Raw genomic sequence first — 12,429 nt, 5'->3', positions numbered from 1 at the left:
TCGGCAGAGAAACTGTCCTTTTTATAAACAAATGTCTTTGCTTCCAGACAAAATGAGGTGACAGAAAATATATTTCCTCATTCACTTGATGCAACAGCAGTGTGTGTTCTGCTTTTGTTCAGGGCTGCTTCAATAATGGCTGTTCTGAATGGGGTGTAGGAAAGACACACAAACATGCAAGACTGACTGTCTCTCTACAGTGGGAGTAAAGCGACAAGGGAAGGGAGAATAATCTGCTTTCCTTTCCCTATTCACACATTCAAATTTCCCAGGACCGCTGGCGGCTGGGCTGTCTGTATACACTGGCTTTCACCATTAAGGCTAGGAGATTCAAATCAAATCAAATGTTATCTGTCACATGCGCCGAATACAACAGGTGTAGACCTTATTGTGAAATGCTTATTTACAAGCCCTTAACCAACAATGCAGTTTTAATAAAAATAAGAGTCAAGAAAATACTTACTAAATAAACTAAAGTAAAAAAATACTAAAGTAACAATAACGAGGCTATATACAGTGGGTAACGGTACCGAGTCAGTCAGATTCAGTCTGAGATCAGCGCTATGGGGACCACTGACAACTTTTTCCTCAACATTTACTTCAAGGAACTTACCTTTTTGTGTGTGTGTGTTTCTGTGTGTGTATGTGTGTGTGTGTGTGTGTGTGTGTGTGTGTGTGTGTGTGTGTGTGAGCGTGAGAGAGAGACAGAGACAGAGAGAGAGTGTGTGTACTCTACATGTACATAATAAACAGTACTATAAACAGCATCAAAGTCAATGATTTGACTCATCCTATACGCCTGTAACATCCTCCCCCGTGTGTGTCCTGGTCCTTACCTGGCAGGTGATCCAGAGGTGCTCTGCCAGCCGGTTGATCTCAGACAGGACATGACGGATGAGCAGGGACCTCAGCAAGCTGCTCCCTCCCAGCAGGATCAAACACTCTGTCAGCCTCTCCTCAACCTGGAACTGACAGAGGCCAAAGGGACACACTTAAACACAAGACACAGTAACACTCACACCACCACATACCCCATCACTCAACCTGGAAACAGACAGAGGACACACGTTAACACAGGACACACACGTTGACACCCCCCATCATATCCGATCACTCAACCTGGCCACTGTGCTGATCCACACATGGTTACAAAGACCTAAACGCCTGTCAGGTCAGTGGATTGACTTGTGTCAGCTGTCACCTACAGTTTGAGTCAAACCAAAGAGCAGTTTCTTTGGTTTGGCCTTAGAGAGGGGGTGAGATGATGTATTAGATGATGTTTTGGGAGATGCCATCACCTTTTCATTTTTGAACTAAGGCCTGTAGGGATTACATTTTGTTTGGAAAAACACAGACATGTAGTAGCATGAGGTGGGAGCAGAGACTACAGTAAACAAGATTGCATTGATCAACCCAGAGAGTTGCACCATCACTGCTTGCTAGCTCTATTACAGAGTGTAGGATCAGGGCGGGAGGCTGTGGGACTGATGGCAGAGAGATGAGGATTGGGCTAAATTAGACAGGACAAAAAAGCTTGGATATTGTTTGTTCGCTACATCCGCCTGTCATTTGTCTGTCCATTTGCCTTTTATGTTGGATCAATGATCAGTGAGCACACAAGGTACTGTATATAGGCTCCTAACCAATTGTAATATTATGTGTGTTTTTTCACGTTATTTGTAAATTATTTTGTACATAATGTTTCTGGCACCATCTCTTATGACCGAAAAGAGCTTCTGGATATCAGGACAGCGATTACTCACCTCGTACTGGACAAAGATTTTTTCTTCAACGAGTCAGAAGCGAAGGATTTAATTCAGACACCCGACAAGGCCCAAATCCAGGTCATTCACAGGAGAAAGAGACAGAGATATTGGGGATGTGGGTCGGGATGCCTTGTAAGGATCCGACGGCGAGTAGGTAATCTGCCTCTTCCATCAGTCCTATTAGCCAACGTACAATCATTGGATAACAAAATTAACGAGCTACGATCACAAATATCAACGGGACATTAAAACCTGTAACATCTTATGTTTCACCGAGTCGTGGCTGAACGACGACACGGATAATATAGAGCTAGCTGGGTTTTCTGTGCATCGGCAGGACAGAACAGCTACGTCTAGTAAGACGAGGGGTGGGGGTGTGTATCTATTTGTCAATAACAGCTGGTGCGTGATGTCTAATATTAAAGAAGTCTCGAGGTATCGCTCGCCTGAGGTAGAGTATCTCATGATAAGCTGTAGACCACACTATTTACCAAGAGAGTTTTCATCTATATTTTTCGTAGCTGTCTATTTACCACCACATACCGATGCTGGCACTAAGACCGCACTCAATGAGCTGTATAAGGCCATAAGCAAACAGGAAAACACTCATCCAGAGGTGGCACTCCTAGTGGCCGGGGACTTTAATGCAGTGAAATGTGCAACCAGAAGGGAAAAAAACTCTAGATCAAATCTGACCATAATTCTATCCTCCTGATTCCTACTTACAAGCAAAAAGTGCTTTGAAAGGCTGGTCATGGCTCACATCAACACCATTATCCCAGAAAACCTAGACCCACTCTAATTTGCATACCGCCCCAACAGATCCACAGATGATGCAATTTCTATTGCACTCTACACTGCCCTTTCCCACCTGGACAAAAGGAACACCTACGTGAGAATGCTGTTCATTGACTACAGCTCAGCGTTCAACACCATAGTGCCCTCAAAGCTCATCACTAAGCTAAGGACCCTGAGACTAAACACCTCCCTCTGCAACTGGATCCTGGACTTCCTGACGGGCCGCCCCCAGGTGGTAAGGGTAGGTAACAACACATCTGCCACGCTGATCCTCAACACAGGGGCCCCTCAGGGGTGCATGCTCAGTCCCCTCCTGTAGTCCCTGTTCACCCATGACTGCATGGCCAGGCACGACTCCAACACCATCATTAAGTTTGCAGATGACACACCAGTGGTAGGCCTGATCACTGACAACGAGGAGACAGTCTATAGGGAGGAGGTCAGAGACCTGGCTGTATGGTGCCAGGATAACAACCGCTCCCTCAATGTGATCAAGACAAAGGAGATGATTGTGGACTACAGGAAAATAAGGACCGAGCACGCCCCCATTCTCATCGACGGGGCTGTAGTGGAGCAGGTTGAGAGCTTCAAGTTCCTTGGTGTCCACATCACCAACAAACTATCATGGTCCAAACACACCAAGACAGTCGTGAAGAGGGCACGACAAAGCCTATTCCCCCTCAGGAGACTGAAAACATTTGGCATGGGTCCTCAGATCCTCAAAAAGTTATACAGCTGCACCATCGAGAGCATCCTGACTGGTTGGATCACTGCCTGGTATGGCAACTGCTCGGCCTCCGACCGCAAGGCACTACAGAGGGTAGTGTATACGGCCGTGTACATCACTGGGGCCAAGCTTACTGCCATCCATGACCTCTATACCAGGCGGTGTCAGAGGAAGGCCCTAAAAATTGTCAAAGACTCCAGCCACCCTAGTCATAGACTGTTCTCTCTTCTACTGCACGGCAAGCAGTACCGGAGCGCCAAGTCTTGGTCCAAAAGGCTTCTTAACAGCTTCTACCTCCAAGCCATAAGACTCCTGAACAGCTAATCAAATGGCTACCCGGACTATTTGCATTATTCTTTGGTGGATGCCCTAATTTTACCAGACACTCAAATCTTTTACAAGCACCCCCCCCCCCCCCCCCCCCACCTCAAAAAAAGAAAAAAATTATGAAGCTAAATCACAGAAAACACTGTACCCCACTCTGCTTTCAGCACTGTAGTGTTGAGATGCTCTCTCCCAGAGCTGACACACACACACACACACATAAACAAATACATCTGTAGGCTACTGAGGATTTGTTTGGAACAGCAGAGATGAGAACGGTGATAGTATAATGTCATCTCTACACAGTGTGGATGCTATACAATAAGCTACCTTAAACACTATGATACAAGACATATTCAGATTTCAGACTATAGGCCTAAGGTTTTTCGATATCGCCAAGAGAATAAGCTAGACATAATGTAAGCCTTCACATGAGAGAGACAGCCAATAACTGAGCTCCCTCAGAGAAAAGGGGGCATGATGAAACAATAGAAGTGAGACTAGTATGTGACCAGACAGAAAACCAAGCTGTGTGCTATTCTGATTGAACTGAAACACAGTCATGAAATAAAGCTAGTATTGCTATGAGAGTGACATTTGACTGACGCCTCTGGGGAGTCAAGATATGCAATTTCATTGTCTGGGCGCTTCACTTCGGCTTCACCTCCCCGACTAGAGTAGACTGGCCTGTCTCAGGTACTCACCCATAGACAGCTGTGGAGCCATTACAGACAGACAGAGGGGCAAGGAATCCATTCAGACACAAGAGCCCCAGCATTGCTATGATCATCACCAAGGCTGGGGGCTGCAGTCAGTGTAAACGATATATAGGCTACCTGATTCACTTTGGAGTAGCCGGAGCAAATGAATGTTACCTATTGAGAGAGGCCTCTATAACCTCATTTCATCATCATGATGGCAACTGTCCATCTGTATTTCCATGGACAGAGAACACATTGTTTATTCAAAGACAAGGTAGAGATTTGATAAAAATAGCAGGCAGATTCTCCGAGGCAGAAAAGGAAGATAACGTCCTCAACTCTAAACCCTCTTGTGTAAATCAATAAAAAGGGTGCTTGGAACCAAAAATCTATCACATGACAAATTCAAATTCTTAGAGGCCTAAAGCGCAATTTAGAACAGGAATAGTAACACAACATACATTTCAATTAAGGATTTCCTCCATCCATGCCTCATGTGAAGATGCTGATGAACATGAATACTTTTGTTAGTTGGGTCATTCCACTAAATTAGTGCCTTTTGCATCCCTTTGATATTTTGTGCACAAATATTGAATTTTAAAAGCCTGTTATATTAAATGAAGTGCCCTTTAATATAGACCACATGGACAATTCAATAATTCAGCATTTTGACATGTCCCTCTGTTCATCCTCTGTGACTTCTAGGAAGATTTTAACGCACTTGACCCCAACATTTCTCCAAGTTTTCACCATCATTGTAAAGTTATTTTGTTGCATTGACAAAGTCATTTCTGAAGATTATTATTTATTTCATGTTATTAGTGATTGATTCTATGAAGAAAAAAACAACAACCTGTCCCTCAATTTAAGGTCAGCCCTGTTATGTGAACTGAACTCTCGTTTGAATATGGTGAAACTAGCCTATTACTATCAAAATAATATATATTAAAAAGAGACATCTAATAGTCAAATCATAGTGTAAGAGCAGATGAGATGGTTCTAGTCATTTTGGCCATTTTCTGATGTTTTGTGGTGAAAAACTGAGCGGATCGAGCATTACACGGCAACCCTGTTACCCATAGATAAAGTGCATTCTGAAAGTATTCAGACCCCTTGACTTTTTCCACATTTTGTTACGTTACAGCCTTATTCTAAAATGTATTAAATTGTTTTTTCCCTCATCAATCTACACACAATACCCCATAATGACCAAGCAAAAACAGGTTTAGACATTTTTGCTAATATATTAAAAATAAAAGACTGAAATATCACATTTACATAAGTATTCAGACCCTTTACTCAGTACTTTGTTGAAGCACCTTTAGCAGCAATTACAGCTTCAAGTCTTCTTGGGTATGACGCTACATGCTTGGCACACCTGTATTTGGGGAGTTTCTCCCATTCTTCTCTGCAGATCCTCTCAAGGTCTGAGAGTCCTTTGTGTGCCTTTTGGCAAACTCCAAGAGGGCTGTCATGTGCCTTTAACTGAGGAGTGGCTTCCGTCTGGCCACTCTACCATCAAGGCTTGATTGGTGGAGTGCTGCAGAGATGGTTGTCCTTCTGGAAGGTTCTCCCATCTCCACAGAGGAACTCTGGAGCTCTGTCAGAGTGACCATCGGGTTCTTGGTCACCTCCCTGACCAAGGCCCTTCTCCCCCGATTGCTCAGTTTGGCCGGGTGGCCAGCTCTAGGAAGAGTCTTGCTGGTTCCAAACTTCTTCCATTTAAGAATGTTGGAGGCCACTGTGTTCTTCGGGACCTTCAATGCTGCAGAAATGTTTTGGTACCCTTCCCCAGATCTGTGCCTCGACACAATCCTGTCTCTATGGACAATTCCTTCGACCTCATGGCTTGGTGTTTGCTCTGACAGGCACTGTCAACTGTAGGACCTTATATAGACAGGTGTGTGCCTTTCCAAATCATGTCCAATCAATTGAATTTACCACAGGTGGACTACAATCAAGTTGTAGAAACATCAAGGATGATCAATGGAAACAGGATGCACCTGAGCTCAATTTCGAGTCTCATAGCAAAGGGTCTGGATACTTATGTAAAAAATATACTTCTGTTTTTTATTTTTAATAAATTTGCAAAAATGTCTAAAAAACGTTTTTTGCTTCGTCATTATAGGGTATTGTGTGTAGATTGATGAGGAAAAAACGTTACTTAATCAATTTTAGAATAAGGCTGTAACGTAACAAAATGTGGGAAAAGGGAAGTGGTCTGAATACTTTCTGAATACACTGTAGATAGGCTAGATTTTTTTTAGGGGGGATTTATGGCTGATTTAAGATTAAGTCGTCAACCTTGTTACGGCAACCCTGTTACTTTATTTGGCACTTAATATAGTCATTTTTATTTTTTACATTACTTAAAGGACACCTAATTGGTGGATCGACCCAGTTGTTACAAAACCACCATTCCCTAACATGGTAAACACATAGTTAACCAGCAGAATGGCAAAGCTACTGTACAATGTACTCTAGCCAGCAATGGGACTGGATCTGGCGTAATTTCCCGGGGGGGGGGGGGGGGGGGGGTAATTTAAATTAATCAACTTTAATTAAATGAGGGGTAAAAAATTAAAAGTCACACAGTACTGATGGATCCCGCTACTTCCACACCCACAACTGCAAATGACATCAACAAGCCAAGTAGCAGCAGCAGCTATTACGCTAATTACAGGATGGAGCTGGAAATCACTCCTACGGTATCTACGACTCCTCCATCTCCAAAAATAATACTCAGCAGCAGTGATACTCCTCCGGCATACAGCCTATTCTAGCGCCACCTAGAATCTACTGTAACAGGACGGAACTATGAGGCACCCTCCATCTGTGCCCACATCTCCACTCTTCCACATACAAAAAAGAATACTCAGCAGTGATACTCCTGCTAAAACGACATCAAGCCTACCCTAATGTCATCACTATGTGGCCACTAGAATGGCCCATAACAGCCTGGGACAGAACTATCTGGCACCCTCCATATGTGCCCAGTGAGGTCAAGGAAGATGTTGGCATCGTAACAGTGCTGCAACAAAACTGTTAGCAGTGACTAAAACAATTACCCTTCCTCAGTCAATCAAAGAAACTGTGACTGAGCCGCCTTCTTGAGCAGTGAGCAGACTTCATTTGCATGGAAATGACCGAAAGGCAGACTGCTGTTTGGCTGATACCTGGGAAATGACCTGGCTAATGACTTTATTCACTGACAGTACCAGTCAGACATGAGCTGAATATGAGGTGAATATAATTGTTTTTCATCCCAAACACAATCAAGGATGTCTGGAGTGAGGTGATGACAACGCACCAAAACCAGCAGTCTGTAGGCAGGACCCGTGGGTTAAGTAGGCCTACTCCAATTTGAGGCATTTCTCTGGCTGCGTCCCAAATGGCACCCTATGGACCCAGGTTAAAAGTAGTGTGTTCTATTGGGAATAGGGTGCCATACGGGATGCAGCCTCTGTCATTATGCTGCTGATTCCACAGTCCTACAGACAGAACAGGGCTGAGGAGCTTAGTCCCTGTCACTGTAGAGGACACTGCATCTTGTCCCAAAACTACAGCCCTGTGATTCATACACAAAGAGGCCTCATGGTCCAGAAGGACCGCCCTGGTCCCACTCATTCACTGCCCTGTTAATGGCATGTCATGTAAAAGAGAGTTACCGCGTTATCGTATACGTGTATGCGTGCCCTCCTCCGAACAAGCCGCTTAAGTTCGGACTTTCTTATGCTCGTATTTTACACCAGACATTATTGGACACAAGGATCGTCTTCATAATGGCATTGTACCCGCTTGGGGTGAGCTGTGAGTTTCAGCCTTTACTAAAATTGGTTTCCTGTGGACACTTGTTTGTCCTATTTTCCATTTTAAGTGACTTAACAATCGATGTATTATGCACTCCTTAATTGCAGGTCCAATCAACCATGCAGCACCACTGACTTCACAAGGCAAAAATATGTTCCGAGACAATTTGACACTATCACCATCAATCAAAGCTAGCTTTCCTCCATTATTGAATGAGGTTTTAAAAGCCATGGTATAATGACAAACATATTACAGCAAATGTTCATCCTATTTGTCATTAAGCTCCTTACACTTTGCCAACACTCAATCGAACACAGATCAGTATACAATGGAAATGAAATTCTTCTCAGAAACTTCGTGTGAGGAGAGTCTTCGGCAAACAAACAAATCCCTATCCAAACTTTGATTTGATTAAGAGACATTGATTGATTGAGTTTATTCATAATAATCCACTATGGGGTTGTCTTCTACTTCCTTGATGTCAACTCTTTCGGCATCATTACTACCCTGACTCTTCAACAACAGGCTCTCATGCATATCTGCATTGTCTTGAACAATCAGTTTGAATGGCAGTGCACTATGAATACTTGAGTCTGAGAAGAATTAGGAATGCTCTCCAAATTCCCTGCGAAAGTCATTATTGAGTAGTTTGCATTTGAGAATAAACTGTCCCAGACTGCCTCAAACTGTGTTGTGTACCGTGAATACGGGTGATGCAGAAACCTAAGCAAGGATTTAGGCTACTGCACTCTAAAATACTGGCAGCAGGTGCAGGAATTGTGTGGCAGCTCTGAGGGTTTTGTACACACTGTATTACCGTTGGGAAAACATTTTGTACTGTCTAGAATAGAGCAGTGACTGTTCCATCTTCCTTGAGAATGACATTAAGCTGAATCGTAGCTTATGTCTTGACTCTTGACTGGTCATCTATCTCCTGTCCCTCTAAATAACAGTAACCTTGAGGACATGCTGAAGATGCAAAGACCCTTGTCCAGTAAGAGGCTTCTGAGGCTTGGTAAATATAGGAACTTCAGCAAGCCATCTTTTCAAACTAGGATGGGTCCAATGAAAGTCCTGCATTTTATTTACACCCATCGCAATGACCTAGCCTATACGAGGGAAAAATACAGCATATTTGGGGCTAATGGAAATGCTTTGGCACATTAGTCTCTGGTGACAGACTGTTGGCCAGCGAACAGAGCACGCAAGATTTGGTTCTGGGTTCCTGCCCAGATTAATGGAACATGCAAACGGCTGGCCATTCATATGATTTGGTACCAAAACAACCATGCTTCAGCATTTCAGAGCATATGAAGCAATGGTCCAATTACTGGAAGTTTTTTGGAACCACATAATCAATGCTTCAGCAGCAGGTAAGAATCTCTAAAGCAGTTTTTCAGGAAATCTAGAGTGACTTGTGGCTCAGATTAGTGACAACATTTGGCCTGACAGCAACATACAGTGCTCTCCATTATTGGGACAGTGACCATTTTTGTTGTTGTTTTGGCTCTGTACTCCAGCACTTTGGATTTGAAATGATACAATGACTATGAGGTTAAAGCACAGACTGTCAGCTATAATTTTGAGGGTATTTTCATGGTACCAAATCATTGGATGCTACCATGATTACAGATAGTCCTGAATAAATCATAAATAGTGATGAGTGAGAAAGTTACAGACCCACAAATATCATACCCTCCCAAAAATGCTAACCTCCCATGTTATTGTAATCGTGAGAGGTTAGCATGTCTTGGGGGTATGAAATTGGTGCGTCTGTAACTTTCTCACTCATCATTATTCACGATTCATTCAGGCCTATCTGTAATCATGGTAGCATCCACATTAATGTAGAAGTGTTTAAAAACATACAGTACCAGTCAAAAGTTTGGGCACCTACTCATTCAACGTTTTTTCTTTATTATTTACTATTTTCTACATTGTAGAATAATAGTGAAGACATCAAAACTATGAAATAACACATATGGAATCATGTAGTAACCAAAATCACACAAATACAAATCAAAATATATTTTATATTTGAGATTCTTCAAAGTAGCCACCCTTTGCCTTGATGACAGCTTTGCACACTCTTGGCATTCTCTCAACCAGCTTCATGAGGTAGTCACCTGGAATGCATTTCAATTAACAGGTGTGCCTTGTTAAAAGTTAATTCGTGGAATGTACAGTGAGGGAAAAAAGTATTTGATCCCCTGCTGATTTCCTACGTTTGCCCACTGACAAAGACATGATCAGTCTATAATTTTAATGGTAGGTTTATTTGAACAGTGAGAGACAGAATAACAACAAAATAATCCAGAAAAACGCATGTAAAAAATGTTATAAATTGATTTGCATTTTAATGAGGGAAATAAGTATTTGACCCCTCTGCAAAACATGACTTAGTACTTGATGGCAAAACCCCTTTTTAGTATTCACAGAGGTCAGACATTTCTTGTAGTTGGCCACCAGGTTTGCACACATCTGAGGAGGGATTTTTTGTCCCACTCCTCTTTGCAGATCTTCTCCAAGATATTAAGGTTTCGAGGCTGACGTTTGGCAACTCGAACCTTCAGCTCCCTCCACAGATTTTCTACGGGATTAAGGTCTGGAGACTGGCTAGGCCACTCCAGGACCTTAATGTGCTTCTTCTTGAGCCACTCCTTTGTTGCCTTGGCCGTGTGTTTTGGGTCATTGTCATGCTGGAATACCCATCCACGACCCATTTTCAATGCCCTGGCTGAGGGAAGGAGGTTCTCACCCAAGATTTGACGGTACATGGTCCCGTCCATCGTCCCTTTGATGCGGTGAAGTTGTCCTGTCCCCTTGGCAGAAAAACACCCCCAAAGCATAATGTTTCCACCTCCATGTTTGATGGTGGGGATGGTGTTCTTGGGGTCATAGGCAGCATTCCTCCTCCTCCAAACACGGCGAGTTGAGTTGATGCCAAAGAGCTCGATTTTGGTCTCATCTGACCACAACACTTTCACCCAATTCTCCTCTGAATCATTCAGATGTTCATTGGAAAACTTCAGACGGGGCTTTCTTGAGCAGGGGGACCTTGCGGGCGCTGCAGGATTTCAGTCCTTCACGGCGTAGTGTGTTACCAATTGTTTTCTTGGTGACTATGGTCCCAGCTGCCTTGAGATCATTGACAAGATCCTCCTGTGTAGTTCTGGGCTGATTCCTCACCGTTCTCATGATCATTGCAACTCCACGAGGTGAGATCTTGCATGGAGCTCCAGGCCGAGGGAGATTGACAGGTCTTTTGTGTTTCTTCCATTTGCGAATAATCACACCAACTGTTGTCACCTTCTCACCAAGCTGCTTGGCGATGGTCTTGTAGCCCATTCCAGCCTTATGTAGGTCTACAATCTTGTCCCTGACATCCTTGGAGAGCTCTTTGGTCTTGGCCATGGTGGAGAGTTTGGAATCTGATTGATTGATTGCTTCTGTGGACAGGTGTCTTTTATACAGGTAACAAGCTGAGATTGGGAGCACTCCCTTTAAGAGTGTGCTCCTAATTTCAGCTCGTTACCTGTATAAAAGACACCTGGGAGCCAGAAATCTTTCTGATTGAGATGGGGTCAAATACTTATTTCCCTCATTAAAATGCAAATCAATTCATAACATTTTTGACATGCGTTTTTCTGGATTTTTTGTTGTTATTCTGTCTCTTACTGTTCAAATAAACCTACCATTAAAATCATAGACTGATCATTTCTTTGTCAGTGGTCAAACGTACAAAATCAGCAGGGGATCAAATACTTTTTTCCCTCACTGTATTTACTTCTTAAGGCATTTGCTTAATGCATTTGAGCCAATTAGTTGTATTCTGACAAGGTAGGCGTGGTATACAGAAGATAGCCCTGTTTGGTAAAATACCAAGTCCATATTACGGTAAGAACAGCTCAAATAAGCAAAGAGAAACGACAGTCCATCATTACTTTAAGACATGAAGGTCAGTCAATCTGGAAAATGTCAAGAACTTTGAAAGCTTCTTCAAGTGCAGTCGCAAAAACCATTAAGCGCTATGATGAAACTGGCTCTCATGAGGACCGCCACAGGAAAGGAAAACCCAGAGTTACCTCTGCTGCAGAGGATAGGTCCAGCCTCAGAAATCGGCAATTAACTGCACCTCAGATTGCAACCCAAATAAATGCAGAGTAGGTGAACGGATGATCTCTGCATGTGTGGTTCCCACCGTGAAGCATGGAGGAGGTGTGATGGTGCTTTGCTGGTGACACTGTCTGTGATTTATTTAGAATTCAAGGCACACTTAACCAGCATGGCTCCCACACCATTC

The 12,429-nt window shown here is 43.2% G+C and overlaps 1 pseudogene across 1 annotated transcript in view; it reads right to left on the bottom strand.

Annotated features, from left to right (window-relative positions):
- Positions 1 to 12,429, bottom strand: part of LOC311108133 (meiosis-specific protein MEI4-like) — a 39,094-nt pseudogene that overhangs the window by 21,800 nt on the left and 4,865 nt on the right. Inside the window, exon 4 of the transcript in view lies at positions 837 to 968. The product of the transcript in view is annotated as a meiosis-specific protein MEI4-like (transcript). The remainder of the gene's footprint in view (positions 1 to 836; positions 969 to 12,429) is intronic.

The sequence above is a fragment of the Coregonus lavaretus genome, assembly GCF_964263955.1.
Source record: "Coregonus lavaretus genome assembly, chromosome: 33".
Taxonomy (NCBI): domain Eukaryota; kingdom Metazoa; phylum Chordata; class Actinopteri; order Salmoniformes; family Salmonidae; genus Coregonus; species Coregonus lavaretus.
Note: the sequence above shows the minus strand (reverse complement) of the source record. Positions and strands in the feature narration are given on the sequence as shown.